The sequence below is a fragment of the Mesocricetus auratus genome, unplaced genomic scaffold (assembly GCF_017639785.1).
Source record: "Mesocricetus auratus isolate SY011 unplaced genomic scaffold, BCM_Maur_2.0 Super-Scaffold_100008, whole genome shotgun sequence".
NCBI classification, from domain to species: Eukaryota; Metazoa; Chordata; class Mammalia; order Rodentia; family Cricetidae; genus Mesocricetus; species Mesocricetus auratus.
This window is the reverse complement of record NW_024429192.1, coordinates 79,185,674-79,202,325: the sequence shown is the minus strand read 5'-3', so window position 1 is coordinate 79,202,325 and position 16,652 is coordinate 79,185,674. Positions and strand designations below refer to the sequence as shown.

The following is a 16,652-nucleotide window of genomic DNA, read 5'->3' as shown; positions in this document are numbered from 1 at the left end:
AGTATTCCCATAGACCCAGGACAGAGGTACCCTGGGGTGTGTGTCCTAAGGTCAGGTATCTCACATGACCTCTGAGCCTTCACAGGCCTCAGTCAGGCTGGGCGTCTCAGCGCCTCCTCTCTGATAGACATAGGATGAAACAAATCATGCCCAACTCAGGCAGACGGGCTGGAGATATGGCTCAGCACTTAAGAGCCAATATTCTCTCAGAAGACCAGAGTTTGGTTCTCAATCCCCAGTACTCACAACCTGAAACTCCACTCCAGGGGAACCAGTGCCCTCCTCTGGCCTCTGTGGGCACTGCATACACATGCACATACCCCACCACTGCTCTACACACATGCACATAGCTAAAAAATAAATCTTTAAAACATAAAAAACAGCTGGACGTTGGTGGCGCACGCCTTTAATCCCAGAACTCGGGAGGCAGAGGCAGGTGGATCTCTGTGAGTTCGTGACCAGCCTGGTCTACAGAGTGAGTTCCAAGACAGCCTCCAAAACAATACAGAGAAATCCTGTCTCGAAAAAACAAAACAAAACAAAACATAAAAAACAGCATTGCATGCCTTTAATCTCAGGACCTAGGAAGTAGAGGCAGGCAGATCTCTATGAGTTCAAGGCCAGCCAGGTCTCTACTACAGTAGAGACAGGACTACATAATAAGATCCTGTCTCAAGCAATCACCAGCTAGTGGGGAGAGAGAGAGAGAGAGAGAGAGAGAGAGAGAGAGAGAGAGAGAGAGAGAGAGAGAGAGAGAGATCATCGTTCTCTTCCCCAGAGCCTCAGGTGGTTCCAGATACTTGTAGACCACTAACCCACAGGCAACACAGTGGTGGGGGACATCTGTGCCCATCACAACAACCCCAATAATGAGTAGATGGGCTAGGCCTGAATACCCTCTATATCAAGAAATCAGCATGCCAGTATCAGAGCAATGGAGCCCCCATATCTATCATTACCAAACCACAGGCCCAGCCTATTTCTTCCCATCTGGTAGGGGCAGCTAGCCCTACTGTGTTCTAGAAGTATTAGGTAGGAGCATCAACCCCAAAGTCACCTGGGTGGCCAGGAAGAACCTGAAGGGACATGCTCTGGTCCCTTCAGGTTGAGTGGGGAATCCAGTTCACAGGGGAGCTTCCCCAATGTGTCAAGCATTGTTGTCCCAGTTAAATCTCGATGCCTTTTCCCAAACCTCCCTTTCTCCTTGGGTATCTTTAGAGTAACAGATTCTTTCATGATGGGATTGGGCAGCCTCTTGGAACATTTGCAGGCAGCCTGCCCTCTCCAGCCAAATTCTTTGGAAACACGCTCCCCTCCCCCCATGAGCACCCTCATGAATGGCTGAGCCATGCATTGCCATCATTCCCGCAGGACGAAAGAATTGTCCTTAAGAAAATAATGATTAAGAAATAATGATTCGCCGGGCGTTGGTGGCGCATGCCTTTAATCCCAACACTCGGGAGGCAGAGGCAGGCGGATCTCTGTGAGTTCGAGACCAGCCTGGACTACCAAGTGAGTTCCAGGACAGCCTCCAAAGCCACAGAGAACCCTGTCTCGAAAAACCAAAAAAAAAAAAAAAAAAGAAAAAGAAAAGAAAGAAAGAAATAATGATTCTACCGTAAACATCCAATGCCAACAATGCGGGGAATTCTGAAAAAGAAATCAGAGGGTGACCCCGTAATCCCAGTGTCAGGTCTCTTTCCTAATTTCTGACATTTCCCGCCTCCACATTTTTTTTTGTTTGTTTTTTGTTTTTGTTTTTCGAGACAGGGTTTCTCTGTGGCTTTGGAGGCTGTCCTGGAACTAGCTCTTGTAGACCAGGCTGGCCTCGAACTCACAGAGATCTGCCTGCCTCCCAAGTGCTGGGATTAAAGGCATGCGCCACCAACGCCCGGCTCCCCCCCCTCCACATTTAAAACCATCTTAAAGGGATTGTCCACATAGTCCACTCTGTTCGAAGTTGTTTCTTTCCTTCCTCTTCCTCCCGTCCTCCCTCCTTTCCTTCTTCCTCCCTCTCCTCTCTTTCTCCCTTCCTTCTTTACTTCCTCCCTCCCTCCTGCCAAAGATTTAGGTCTCACTGTATAGTCCAGGTTGACCTTAAATTCACAAAGCTCTTGTCTCACTTTCCCAAGTGCTGCTATTACAGGCTTGCACTGCAGAGCAGCTAAAATGCCACACTTGTGATGAGGATTTTCTACTGGACTTCATTACGGCAAAAGCTAAGGCTGTGAGAAAAGGTCTGTTCCAAAGCTGGCTGCTATGAGGAAGCTGTGAGGGACTGGGGAGATGACTCAGTGGGTAAACTGCCGCCCTGATAGCATGAGCCCTAGCAGCCAAGAAAAGGCCAGGCATGGAGAGGCAGCGGGAGCCACAGGGTCAGTGAGAGACCCTGCCTCAAAGAAATAGGGTGGGTTCTAGGGGTGTGGTGTGCACATCTTTAATCCCAGTATCCAGGAGGCAGAGGCAGGAGGGTCTCTATGTGTTAGGGGCCAGCCTGGTCTACATATCCTAGGCCATCCAGAGACCCATTCTCAAAAAGCCAAAACCTAACTTGGAGAGCAATTGAGAGCTATGCCTGGGATTGACTGCCGGCCTGCATACACATGTGCACACATAAATGAAGTTGTAGAATGTCCCTTCTTGTCACAGCTGGAAGATGCCAGAGCTACAACAGCCAGGCTTCCAGTTTTTTGTTTTTTGTTTTGGTTTTTCGAGACAGGGTTTCTCTGTATTGTTTTGGAGGCTATCGGTCCAGCCCGGCCTCGAACTCACAGAGATCCGCCTGCCTCTGCCTCCCGAGTGCTGGGATTAAAGGCGTGCGCCACCACAGCCCGGCTCTCTGTATTGTTTTGGAGGCTATCCTGGAACTAGCTCTGTAGACCAGGCTGGTCTCAAACTCACAGAGATCCGCCTGCCTCTGCCATCCCAGTGCTGGGATTAAAGGCATGCGCCACCAATGCTCAGCTCGGGCCTCCAGTTTTGAGGTCAGCACATGAACTTGGAAATCTAGAAAAACAAGTTCCCCGTGAGGACTTGATGAACTGAAAGGAATTCCCCAAGGCAGGTAGTCCCCAGGCCAGAATGCTATGCTTGCATCCACATCCAGCCTGTCAGTCACCCACTCTGTGCAATGGGACACACTGCCCTCTACCCAAGCAAGTCTAGACCTTTAGAATAGTCTAGAAATTAGATCTCCATCTTTTGTGCCAGATGTTCCCAGAGAACCTTCCTTGCCATCAACCTGGTCGTTGGTCACCAACCTCTGAACCAGACACACCTAGGGCTCACAGCTGACCACCATAAAAGGTTGCTGTATTTCTTGTGCCTCAGTTTCTCCAGAGAGAATATAAAACAATCCCCTTAAAGATGTGTTCACCCACACCCTCAGCATAGAGGTCTTATTTAGAACAAGGGTCTCTGCAGATACAAAGTAGGAAACCAGAGATGAAACCAGCCTGAGTGAGTGGACCACTGGTACAATTAAACCTTTTTTGTAGAGGGGAGCAGGGTCTCATGGAGACTGTGGTAGTCTTGAACTTACTATGTAGCTGAAGAGGACCTTGAACTTTTGGGGGGGCACTCGAGACAGGGTTTCCCTGTGTAGCTTTGCAGGCTGTCTTGGAAGCTCTTGTAGACCAGACTGTTCTCAAACTCAGATATCTGCCTGCCTCTGCCTCCCAAATGCTGGGAATAAAGGCGTGCACCACCACTGCCCAGCTGGACCTTGAACTTTTTATTAGTGTGTGTCTGTGGGGCATGGAAGAGGTGCAAACATACCATACTGCATGTTTAGAAATCAGAGGACAACCTGCAAGAGTCACTTCTCTCCTTCCACCATGCAAGTCCTGGGGATTGAACTCAAGTCCTCGGGTTTGATGGCAAGCATCCTTACTTGCTGAGCCTCTTCACTGTCTGCAACTTTGAACCCCTGGTGTTCCGTCTCCACCTCCTAAGCGTGACTGCACACACACACACACACACACACACACACCATCATCATCATCATGTCTAGTGTTTGCGTTGCTGAGGTAGGCCACTAGGCCCTCAATCTGAGCCACACTCCAGCCAGTTTGTCAGACAGGAAGTAACAGTCATTGCAATGGGGGGGGAGGAAACCCTAAGTGAGGGCTACATGCATGGCTCAGTGGTAGATCAGATGCCACCGAACTGGTACACTTCATTATCCATTTATTTATTTTCTATATATATATATATAATTTTTGAGATAGGGTGTCATTTTGGAGTCACTATGTAGCCCAGGCTGGCCCTGAACTTACTATGTAGCCCAGGCTGGCCTCAAACTTGCAGCAACACTCCTGCCTCAGCCTCCCAAGTGTTGAGATTACAGGTGTGAGTCACCATGCCCAGCTTAACAGGTAAACGCTAAATGGGTGGGCACTGTGGCATGTAAATCATATCTCAATAAAGCTGTTTAAAAATACTTGCAGGTTAGATGCGGTGGCACACACCTTTAAACCTGGCACTTGAGAGGCAGAGGCAGGCAGATCTCTGAGTTCAACGCCAGCCTGGCCTACATAGTGAGTCCAGGCCAGCCAGGGCTACACAGCAAAACACGGCAAGGCAGGGAAGTAGTGTGGTCACAGGCAACAAACAGGGAGGAAGGATCCTTCTCAGAGTCTGTGGAGCAGTGATTCTCAACTTGTGGGTCACGAGCTCTCTGGGGGTCACATATCAGATATCATGCAAATCGGAGGTTTGCATTATGATCCATAACAGTAGCAAAATTACAGTATCGACATGGCAATGGAATAATTTCATGGTTGGGGGTCAGCACAACAAGAGGAGCTGTACTAAAGAGGCACAGCATTAGGAAGGTTGACAACCACTGCGGAGGGGGCACAGTGTACCCCACAATTTCAGACTTCTGCCTCCAGAAGTAACAACGCGGGTGAGCTATGACAGGAGCTCACTCATCCAATTTGGCAAACAGGAAACAGCTTCACACCGTGTTGGAAGGGTTAGAGGAACTGAGCAATTGTGGGAACACCAGACCTTGAGCAGAGACCCACTTCCCCTTCTGCCTGGGAGTAGGCAGCTGTAAGACAATGTTTAGTAAAAACATGTTTACTAAAAACGATACAATAAGTTCCTGGAAAAGGCCTTCCCACAGAAACCGCCCTGACCTCGACCTTGTCAAAAGACTAACCGCACCTTCAAACCCACACACATCCACCTCTGGTGTCAGAGCAGAACCAGCCAGGGTAGAGGAGAGAGCAGAAGCTTCTCTGGTGGGAGCCCTTCTTAGGAAGTTTTCTTGAGCCTTTTTGGGGCCTGCTTAAAGTTTTCTTTACATCATTGAACAAGTCTCTGTGTTGTCAATCCCCGACACCCTCCGCACGTTCTGGGACACAGGCCGTGCAGCGGACGTGACAAGCAATGTCCTTGGCACAGTCATATTCCTCGGTTGGGCAGTCCTTTGTCCAGCAGACACAATTCATGCCAGGTGCTAGGCTGGGGGACAGAGCGCTGGGCTGTAGAGCAGAGTGCCCAGATACAATTCCAGCAGAGAAAGGAAGATGCAGCAAGGGTGAGGTCCAAGGACAGTGTTTGGGGGCTTGTGCCACACAGACAGGCCAGCAGGATGAGCCAGAACTAAGGGTAGAGAAGAGTCAGGTGTGGGAGAGGAGCTGGCGTGAGCAAAAGCCGGAATGTGCCGAGGCCGTGGGCAGATGGATATGGAGTAGGTCTCGGGAGGAGAGTGGGGTGAGACCACATCACAGCATCGCCAAGGTCCCTGAGGAGGTCCTACTGCCTTGTACTGACCAGACAAGTGACCTTGAGATGCTGGAATTGGGGCCTAGTCAAGGACAGCAAGGACAGAGGACAACATGAAGCCCTTGGTTCCACCCCCAGGACCACATAAGCCAGTCATAGTTGCACATGCTATAATTCCAAGCACTCAGAAGGTGGAGACAGGAGGATCAGGAGTTCAAGGTCATCCTCAGGTACACAGAGAATTGGAGGTCAGCCTGGGCTACATGTGAGCGTATCTGGGGGGGGGTAGCATAAAGTCTGATCAAGTTGGGTAGAAGAGTTTAGGACTCAGCTGAGAGTTGGTGGTGCACGCTTTTAATCCCAGTACTCGGGAAGCAGAGGAAGGCAATTTCGAGACTGAGTAAGTTCCAGGACAGGCTCCAAAACAATACAGAGAAACCCTGCCTCGAAAAACCACAAGAAGAAGAAGAAGAAGAAGAAGAAGAAGAAGAAGAGGAGGAGGAGGAGGAGGAGGAGGAGGAGGAGGAGGAGGAGGAGGAGGAGGAGGAGGAGGAGGAGGAGGAGGAGGAGGAGGGAGAGGAGGGAGAGGAGGAGGAGGAGGAGGAAGAGGAGAAGGAGGAGGGAGAGGAGGAGGAGGGAGAGGAGAAGGAGGAAAAGGAGAAGGAGGAAAAGGAGGAGGAGGAGTCTAGGACTCCTTCAAACTGAGGGAGTTCTTTATCTATGCCTCAGTTTCCCCCATGCCTCCCTATCCACCAGCTTAAGAACAGCCCTTTCATATGCCTGATGGGAGCAGCCATTTTTTCTGGAAGTCTTTTTAAAAAGAAAGCTCAGACAGGGTCAGTTGGGACTGGGTGCCCTCTGGGTCTCCAGTCCTTACCCCATCCTGGAGCAGCTGAGGTCCCTTCTCAGGGTCAGCTGGGACCAGGTACTGGGGACCACAGCTCTCTGGGTCTCCATTCTCACCATCCTGAAACAGCTGAGGATGCTCCCTAGCCCTGGGAGTATAACAAAAGTCCATGGGCATTAGAAGCAGCTTGATTCAGGGATGGGGGTTCACAGGGCTCCTAGGCAGGCCCAGCAGACCCTGGCCAGGGTCCAGCTGTCTACTATCAGCCTGTGAAGCCACCCTGTGAGCAGCCCAATTAGTATTCACATCAGGCCCATCAATTCTAAGATCCCTTGTTCCCCCCAGACAGCAGCCAGGGTGGCTAAGATTTGGGGGGGTAGGGTCTCAATGGAAAGTTGAGACTATTTCCCAACAAACAGTGAATGCCTTATGCTGGGGATCCAGGGTAGGGAGCTGCCAACTATGCCAACTATAGTATAGTACCCCAAGGCTAGACCAAATCTGAGAAGCAGGATGGGGCATTAAGATGAGACTCCGTCTAACCCCTCCTCTCTCTCTCTCTCTCTCTCTCTCTCTCTCTCTCTCTCTCTCTCTCTCTCTCTCTCTCTGTCCCTCTGCCCAGGTCTGGCTCTCTCTATCATCCCTCCTCCATTTTATGTGGGCAGGGGTGGGAGAGAGCCCACCTGTTGCTTCTCAAATAGAAAGAGTACATCCCAGGCACACAGAAGGGTTCAAGGCATGGTCTTTGTGCCCATCCCATGCCCAGTAACATCTGTCCTTTTAGGTTCTCCTTGACTTAGGGCTGCCTGCAGATGGCCCCACAGTCCCCACATTGGGTCACCAACAACACAAAATGGCAAACTCATCTCAGGGTGCCCAGAGCAGGCTGTAGAATGAGGGTTGTCTCACACACCAACTCCCTCATTCATTACAGGACCATATCTCACACCCCCTGGCAGGGTGGGGTGGGGGAGTGCTGGCTAACAAGGGGTCTCAGAGCTTAGCTGTGACCTGAAATGGAGAGGCTCTTCTTTCATCCATTCATAGGCGGAATCATCAACCTGGGGGGGGGCAGAGTGAAGTAGGAAAGGGTACTAGTGAAGGTGAACTCTCAGAACAGTGGGTTGCCCTGGACAGGTTCGTATAGAGCCAAAGCCCTGGCTATGCCCAGCCTGGCATCTCCAGACTCCTGTGGCTTTGTCCAAACAGGCAGCAACACCCAGGGAGCCTGCAGTGTGGGAAGACTTGGAAAGGGGTCCTGAATGGAGCCAGGACCACAGGCACTGGCCTGGGAGCCTGTGTAACACCCTGGACCTGGGCCTCCTTGGCTCTAGGTACCTGCAGGGTGGGCTCGCCAAACTGGCCACATCCCTCACATAGATAGAAGAGCTGAGAGAAGCTACAAGAACTACAAGAATGGAAACTCAGTATAGATACAGAGACCTCAGATAGAGGGCATAGTACTGTCCTTAGATCCTGGAGAGGTGGCCCTAGGGACACAAACCTCATCTTATACTGTCTTGCACTGCAGAAGCTGTAGAAGCTGCATGTCTCCCAGACACTCCTCTATCTACTCACAGGCCTATAATCAACAAGAAACATCTGGTCAACCTCCAGATGGTTTTCTTCCTGACTGCCCAGCCCACCTGACTTTATTCCCTTCAAGTCCCAGCCCCCTGCACAAGATCATCAAGTATCCCTTGATCTCTCAAGAAAGCCCCATCTTGTCCCTGGAGCTTCCAAGCTTTCTGATCACCTGGCTCGCCACCATGCCTTCACCAGCTCTGCCCTAGCCACTTGCCCTCTCTTCCCACATGCCACCTCTGTGGGTCGCTTCTAGCACCCCCATCCTAGGAAGATGGCTTCCCAAACTAGAGTGAGAACCAACCGTGTTCAGGCTGCTGGCTGTCTCTTCTCTTTTCCAGACTCCCAGGCTCCAGGCCTTCGCCCAGGCTGTGTCTTTCCACTCAGAGCACGGCCCTTCTCCTCTCTGCCTCACTGACTCCCGTCCAATATATAAACTTCAGGCCCAGCAGCTGCCACCTCCCAGAAGCCCTCCAGTCATGCACTCCCACAGATGCATAATTACCTGGGCAGTGGCTGTCTTTGGCCAGGAACTGCACATGAAGTGTGGAGACAACAACCACAGGCCACCTTGGTCTGGTCCCTCAGCATCTAATGATGCCCAGTCTGTAGTGTACATATCCCTGTCAGTCATGCATTTCCCATCTCTGTGCACACCCAGCAGCCATCACACGCAGAGCACATGGACACAATCCCCTCTGCTGACGTGCATGCACATGTATGCACATACAAGAGCACACACGATCGGACTATAATATGCACCACACCAGCACCCATGTGCCTACCCAAGCCCTCACTCACCCTACACATGCCACACACTGCCAGGCATGCTTGTGTCACTTCAACGGGTGCCGGGAGCTGGGTAGTGCGAGCAGCTGCTGGCCGCCTCTGCCTGCCAGCATTTGCCAAGCAGTTTCCATGGCGACACATCTTGGCTCTAGCAGGAACTGATGTGTGTGGGGAAGAAGGTCCCATAGAGGGGGTGAGATGGGAGGTCTCTATGTCCTCCACTCCTGACACAAATGGGGAGGGGGTGTCCCACAAGTGGAGACATTCTCAAATTAGGCTTGCACCTCAAGAAGGAGATTCTGAGCTGCCTGGCATAGAAACAGACGTAGGTCATTCAGCCATTCAACAAACCTAGCATAGCCACTCTGTGCTGATGGCTGGGGCTGCAATGTTGCCTATAATGTAGGTTTGCCAAGAACTCCAGAACTGACGCTAATTCAGTGTCCCCAAAGCCCCTCAGAAGGCTCTGTCCCAGGGAGCTCAGTTGACATCCCTCTGAGCATCAAGCCCTTTGTCCATCTTCTCTGAGGACAGGCAGGGGGCACTGGGTACCCCTTGGAAAACCTCCTCACCCCTCCCTGAGTCACCACATCCTGTGTTCCTCGACTGGCTCCTCTCAGAAGTGGAGTCTATGCCCATCTTTCAGCCTAAGCCTATCTCCTTGCTCAGTTTGGACAATAAAAGATGACAGTCAGTAAAGCGATTTCCATAAAAGCATGAGGACTCTAATTCAGACCCCCAACACCCACATAAGAAGCCAGATGGAGCCTGGCAGTGGTGGGACACGCCTTTAGTCCCAACACGTGGGAGGCAAAGGCAGGTGGATCTCTGTGGGTTCAAGGCCAGTCTGGTCTACAGAGTGAGTTCCAGGACAACCAAGGCTATACAGAGAAACCCTGTCTTGAAAAACCAAAAAAGAAAAAAAAGCCAGATGGAGGAGTGTGCCCCTATAATTCCCGAGCCAGGGAAGCAGTGACAGGAACATCCCCAGTGCTTGCAAGCCAGCCTAGCCTAGTTATATAAGCTTCAGGTTCAGCTGAAAAACTGTCTTAAAAGGTAAGGGGGGGGGAGTAGAGAGAAAGTTCAGGGACTAAGTGACACTGCTTTTCCAGGGCACCTGAAATTCTAGTTCCAATATATGTGGCATTCACACACACAATTAAATAATTAAAGTAAGATGGAGTATGATCGAGGAAGACACATGATGTCAACTTCCAGAGTCCACATGCACATGTGCACGCGCACATACACCTACACATATATAGAGGAAGAATGACATGTGACATTGTGCCATGGCCATGGAGGAACATCTACTCCTCTGCCTAGTCCCTCCATTCTGGCTAGCACAAGAGCAATCCACCTGCTGTCCTAGGGGGTGAGGGAACCCACAGGGTCTGGGTTATCCCAGTTGAAGGCATCTTGGACCAGCTAGCCCCAGCCAACTCACTATCTGGCATGAGCCCAGCCAAGATGAGCTATGCCTGATGCAGAGCAACAGTACTGCTTGGATGTTCCATCAGAGTGTTAGAGCTAACAAAAACTGTGATGAGCTAGATATGGTGGTGTATGCCTTTAATTCCAGCACTGGAGAAACAGAAGCAGGCAGACCTCTGTGAGGTCGAGGCCAGGCTGATCTACATAGTGAGTTCCAGGACAGCCAGGGCTACATAGAGAGGTCCGGTCTCCAAACAAAACAAAACAAAAAACAAACAAACAAAACAACTAACAAAAAGCTGTGGTGACTAATGTCACTTATCAGGGTGGCAGGGTCTAGAGTCGTCTAGGGGATGCACCTCAGGTTTGCCTGTGAGGGAGTTTCTAGATTAGGTGGAAAGAAGCACTCTGAATGTGGGGAGGCACCGCACCGTTCCATGGGTTGGGAGCCCAGGCTGAATAAAAAGGAAAAATTAGGTGGAGAAGCTGCGTTCATCTCTCCGCTCCCTGAGTGTGGATGCAATGTGACCTGCCACCTCAGGCTCCTGCCACCATGCCTCCCTGCTCTAGCTGACTGTGAGCCAAGATAAGCCCTCCCTTAAACTGCTTTTGCCAGCTATTTTGTCACAGTTGTGAGACAACCAACCAGTGCATGACCACTTGGGATTAGCTGCCACACAGCATTAGCTGAATGATACACTCTAAGGGCCCAGCCGGTAGCCACTCAGTCTCACACACTCAGCACATGAATGGTCTCTCTAAGAGCCTCTCAGGGATACTGAGACCCAGGCCTGATGTGGGAGCTGGGAACCAAACCTGTGTCCTCTGCAAGAGCAGCAAGTGGTCTTGAACACTGAGCCATCTCTACAACCTAAGAGTAAATTGGGTTTTCTGTTTAGTTTAGTTTAGTTTAGTTTTTCGAGACAGGGTTTCTCTGTGGCTTTGGAGGCTGTCCTGAAACTCGCTCTGTAGACCAGGCTGGCCTCGAACTCACAGAGATCCACCTGCCTCTGCCTCCCAAGTGCTAGGATTGAAGGCGTGCACCACCAACGCCCAGCAAATTGTTTTTTTAAGATTTATTTTTCTTTTATGTATATGAAATTGTCCTCTGATCTCATTATGCACACACACACACACACACACACACACACACACACACATTTTAAAAATAAAGGGATTGGCAGAATGAGGTCAGTGGGAAGCCAAGGTGGATGCAAAGAAATGACTGCCACTGACTGGAGACGTCAGTGCTAGCAGATGATGTTACATTGTGTTGTGGTTTGAATATGGTCGAGCATGTCCCCCAAAGGCTCGGGTGCTGCAAGCTTGGTCCCCGTGTCATCCTGGCACAGGGGTGACAGAGACAGGAGCTCACTAGCCAGCCACTCTAGCTGAATTGGTGAACTCCAGTTTCAGTGAGAGACCCTGTCTCAAAAATCAAGGTGGGGAAGTTAGATAAGTGGTTAGGGGCACTGGTTGCTCTTCCAGGGGCCCCAGGTTCATGCGCAACATCCACATAACCACCTGTGATTCCAGTTCCATGGGATCCAATACCGTCTTCTTGCTTCTGTGGGTACCCACACAAAGATGGAGGAGGAAGGGGGGGAGACACCTGATGTCAACCTATGACCTTCACACACATATGCAGGTTCAGGGGAGGGGAGGGCGACCTGAAGTCAACTATGATGTGTGCATACACAGAGGGAGGCAGTAGTGCAAATCCAGCCTTTTGATCATTCATACACTCCTGAATGAAACAGTTACCTCTTCTGTTGAGAGCTGGGCCTTCCAAGGCTTTCTCCGAGCCCAATGAAAGGACAAAGGAACCTCTCTGTGTCTTTGCCCAGGAGCAGACTTGGCAAGGTCTGGTCTGGGGCTGCGGCCTGGGCTTTGAAGGAGTTAAGGTTTTGGCTCCTAGGAACTTGGCTTCCCCCCCCCTAAAGAGACTGGAGTTATCAGTGCCAAGGCTTCCATGTGCTCGGTCTCTGACACCCTTGAGATAATCTTGTTCTCCTTGTGCAACATTGCTTGATTAGCCTCCTGCTGACCTCGTCACATTGTATAATGGCTTTCTACTGACTTCATCCCATTTTCCCCACAAACAGTATATAAGATGCTGTACTTCTTAATAAACATGTGTGGCATAAGACACAACTTGGGTGAGACCTCCTGAGTCACCTGATCTATCTTTATCTCTGATCCCTGGCCCTTTCTCCTCAGGACCCTGTCGCTGAAGACTGAGCTGTTGGTCCAAGTTACTTCTCTCCCTCCACTCCACATGAAGCAGCTAAGGTACTCTCAGGCAGCTCTTCAGTCTATGCTCTTTGGACCTTCCACGCACCAGAAATGCTACAGAAACCAATTTTATAAATTGTGTACACTTGGCTCTTCTGCTATGGCAACACAACAAGAATGGAGGAGACCTAGGGGTCATGGAGGTAAAGGCACAGGTCAGATCTCCAGTTGAAGCCTAGTATCTTGGACTGAGATTTACCCACTGAGTCTCAGGTCTCTCCAAGCCCGGTGTGCAGGCTATTTTTTATGTTAACCTGACATAAGCTAGAGTTTTTTTGAAGAGGGAACCTGAATTGAGAAAATGCCCCTGCCATATTGGTCTGTAAGCAAGCCTGTGGTACATTTTCTTGATTAGTGATTGACCTGGGAGAGCCCAGATCACTGTGGACAGGGCCTGGGCGATGGTCCCGGGTGCTTTAAGAAGGCAGACCAAGGCGGGGCGTTGGTGGCGCACACCTTTAATCCCAACACTCAGGAGGCAGAGGCAGGCGGATCTCTGTGAGTTCGAGGCCAGCCTGGTCTACAAAGTGAGTTCCAGGACAGCCTCCAAAGCAATACAGAGAAACCCTGTCTCGAAAAACCAAAAAAAAAAAAAAAAAAAAAAACCCAAACAAACAAAAAAAAGAAGGCAGACCAAGTAAGTCATAGACTGCAAGCCAGTATTCAGCACGGCCCCTGCATCAGCCCCCTGCCTCTGCTCCTGCCCTGCTTGAGTTCCTGTCCTGACCTCAATGATGGACTGTGATGTGAAAGTGTAAGTCAAATAAACCCATTCCTCCTCAAGTTCCTTATGGCCATAGTGTTTTGTCACAGCAATGGAAACCCCAAGACATCTGGTGAGGGCATCCCACTTCACAGACAAGGCAAGTGAGACTCAGCCAGGCTGTTAGCTGCCAGAGTGGTAGGTAAGTATTAGCAGGCCCGGAAGACACTGGGATTGGGCTTCTCACTCATAGCCAGCAGCCTATATGAGAGGAATGTATCTGCAGGACTTGAATTACCAGTTAGAAGAATGGGTTGAAGTCATATCTCTGGCCCTGTGAGTTATGAAATCCTGAACTGCCTGGAAGGCCATTCAAACCCTGTTCCCAGAACCCCTGATCTGTGTAAGATAACTTTATAGCATGCATGAGGCTTTCTGACTAAGAGTAAAGATGTCTCATTCCTCCCTCCAGGAAGCATGCAATCAAAGACCTGATGTGAGTACTAACACTATCAACATGACAGACACCACAGTCACCTAGGGGACAAAACTCCAGCATGTCTGAGGAGGTTCCTATATTGGTCAATTGGGGTGGGAAAATTCACCCTAAATGTAAGTGACCCCATCCCATGGGCTGTATTGAACAAAAAGGAGAAAGTGAGCTGAACACCAGCATCCCTCTCTCTGTCTGCTTCCTGACTGTGGATGCCATGGGATCAACCGCCTCCTACTGTTGTCATGCCTCCCATGCCCTGGGACTTGAGCCAAAAATAAACAATTCCTTATTCAGATCACCCTTTTTTTCATTTCAAATCATGGAGGACCATCTTCTCAGAGTGTCTCTTGCCACAATCACTACAAAGAAGGGGTATCTATACTGCAAGTGATTCTATAATGACACTGAGTAACTTTTGTCTTGTGTTCCTGCATGGTTTGTCTTCTCAGACACAGAGTCATTTGAGGATACCTTCACTTCATCAGTGAACATGTGAAAGGGCCCCAGTGTCTCAGTTTTGATGGATCCAGGATAACCCAAATACAGTGTCAAGGATGTTTAATCACAAAGGAGCATTCTGTTCATTGGGAAACACTGCTACCAAGATGTCACCAACATTTTCCTCAGTCACCCCCTAGTTCCTTGCCTACAGGGTGTTAGTGTGGGGCCACTGTGATGGTTTGAATAAAAATGACCCCCATAGGCTCAGGAAATGGCATGATTAGGAGGTGTGGCCTTGTTGAAGGAAATGTATCACTGGGGGTGGGCTTTGAGGTTTCAGAAGCTCAAGCGAAGCCCAGTGTCACTCTCTCTTCCTGCCTGCTGATCCAGAAGTAGAATTTCAGGTCCTTTTCCAGCACTGCCTGCCTGCATGCCAACATGCTTAGTACCATAATGGACTAAGCCCCAATTAAATGTTTTCCTTTGTTAAGAGTTGCTGTGGTCATGGTGTCTCTTCATAGCAATAGAAGCCACCATAGAGATTCTGCCTGGGACATCACCAATCTCAGATATGGGTCGTCAGTTTTTTGGGGTTTTTTTGTTTGTTTTTGTTTTTTGTTTTTACGAGACAGGGTTTCTCTGTATTGTTTTGGAGGCTGTCGGTCCAGCCCGGCCTCGAACTCAGAGATCCGCCTGCCTCTGCCTCCCGAGTGCTGGGATTAAAGGTGTGCGCCACCACCGCCTGGCCATCAGTCAGTTTTAACACTGTCCTGTGGTCCAGTTTCTGTCCCACCTCCAGAGGTCCTATTTGCTATATGACTCATACCCACCTAGCATCAGTCTGGTTGGCTCCACCTGCTGGCCAGAGACAAACTGATCCTGGAGAGCAGGAACTAGACATCTGCACTTGGTTGTTCTGCAAACTTACGAGAACTGGAGTCAAGGTCACTGCATATACATTCATTTTCTCTCTATCTCTTCCCTTCCCCTTCCTCTCTGGCTGCCATGTTCTGAACTGTTCTGCTCCACCACACCTTCCCTGCCACAATGGATGGCAGGGATGCCTCTGAAACCATGTGTGACAGTAGACCTTTCTTCTCTTGTGTCAGCCCTTTTCCTACAGTGACAAGAAACTAACACAATGATCTACAAATGAAGAAAACGGCCCCATTTGTAACACCAAAACCAATAAAGTACTTGGGAGGAAACTCCATTAAGGAGGTGACAGCCTTGCCCAACAAAACTCAACACATGAATGAAGGAGAATGGGTCACAGAAATCCATGCAACTACATCCCTGAGCTGAGGAGCTAGGAGCATTATGTTAAGATAACCATCCTACCCAAGGTAACCCACAAGTTCAATGGTGATTTCTACCAAAATCCCAGTAGCATTTTTCATAGAAATCGGGGGTGGAGGTGGGGATCAATCCTGAAGCTTCCATGGAACCACAAGAGTTCCAAATAGCAACATGTGAAAGTAAAAAAGGATCACACTAGGCAGAGGCAGGTGGATCTCTGTGAGTTCGAGACCAGTCTGGTCTACAAGAGCTAGTTCCAGGACAGCCTCCAAAGCCACAGAGAAACCCTGTCTCAGGGGAAAAAAAAATCACACTACCAAAAGTCAGTCTCCTAGAAAGCTTGGCGAAAGCTAGGGACTGTAGCTTGGTGGGTAGCAGGCCTGTCTGGTATGCACAAGGCCTGAGTTCCACCCCTGGTACTGCAAAAATGGAGCATACTGATGCATGCCTGTTATGCTAGCAATCTCAAGGTGGAAGCAGGAGGATCAACGTTCAACATCACCCTCATCTATGTAGGACTTCGTAGGGTACATGAAAGTCTCAAAAATAAGACAGAAATCATGATGGTATGACATATAAACATCCACAGACCAAGAGATGACAGAGCCCAGAAGACACACCCTCACCCATGAGGCCAAATACCTTCCCACAGGGCACCAGATCTCACTTGGGGAAAAGGGTCTTCTTATGTGATAATTGCCAATTAGACATAGGCTAAAGAGGCCTGGAATTTCAATTGAGGATTGCCTCCATTTGATTGGCCTATGGAGAAGTCTGGGGGTGTAGTTTCTTAATGATTAAGGTAAAGGACCTTGTCCACTGTGGGTGGTGTAATTCCTTGGCAGGTACTTCTAGGTGCTCTAAGAAAGCAGGCTGAGTGAGCCAGGAGGAAACAGCAAGCAGCACTCTTTCATGGTCTGAAAGCTGTAAAGATGAAATAAACCCTTACCTCCACAAGTTGCTTTGGACTGTTGTAGTGATTTAAATGAAAATGAGCCCAATAGGCTCATAGTGACACTATGAGGTGT

At 49.8% G+C, this 16,652-nt stretch overlaps 1 protein-coding gene across 2 annotated transcripts in view; it reads right to left on the bottom strand.

Annotated features, from left to right (window-relative positions):
* Amz1 (archaelysin family metallopeptidase 1) overlaps positions 1-9,070 on the bottom strand; it is a 32,722-nt gene extending 23,652 nt beyond the window's left edge. Inside the window, exons 1-2 of one of the 2 annotated variants that reach the window (XM_040751269.1) lie at positions 8,969-9,070; positions 8,673-8,773 (exon numbers count right to left, since the gene is read on the bottom strand). The gene's annotated coding sequence lies outside the window, so the exon portion shown is untranslated. The remainder of the gene's footprint in view (positions 1-8,672; positions 8,774-8,968) is intronic. The other variant, XM_040751270.1, reaches the window with a different exon arrangement.
* Positions 9,071-16,652: the final 7,582 nt, after the last annotated feature.